This window comes from Penaeus monodon, chromosome 21 (genome assembly GCF_015228065.2).
Source record: "Penaeus monodon isolate SGIC_2016 chromosome 21, NSTDA_Pmon_1, whole genome shotgun sequence".
Taxonomy (NCBI): Eukaryota; Metazoa; Arthropoda; class Malacostraca; order Decapoda; family Penaeidae; genus Penaeus; species Penaeus monodon.
Window position 1 is genome coordinate 3,088,990 of NC_051406.1, and position 536 is coordinate 3,089,525.

The window sequence follows — 536 nt, forward strand, 5'->3', positions numbered from 1 at the left end:
TTGTGAGCTTTCCATGCACTGACCCATACCTGAGGTGGTTTTGTGCTTGACTATAGTTGCACATTCCTCTCTCCGAACTTTTAGCATTATGCACAAAATGTTGGTAAATCTATTGCTATGACTTGCTGTTGTTTGGCTGCTTGTCAGGGAGTATTTCCGTTATCAACATCGGAGCTTATTTATCGATGATAATAATAATTATTATCAATAGAGCTGTAAACTTTTGTTGTGTAACCTTGTATGGGAGTTGCAGCTGGTGGTATTTTCACGATCATTTCCGAAATAATTTGCTGGGAAGTGGGAATGACTTTGGATCAATAGTATTGTATTTTAGTGAATTTAGATACAACTTGCCAGTGATTTGGTCATCTATTATACTGTGTCTGTCTGTCTGTCTGAGTTCGTGTTCGTCTTTTGAGTGTATTCCCGTCTCTCACTACGCAGTGTCGGTAAATCATGGCTAATGCGTGTGCTGCGTGGATACGTGTATTGGCTTTGCACGTTTTCACACACACTTGTCTGGGTATATGTATGCG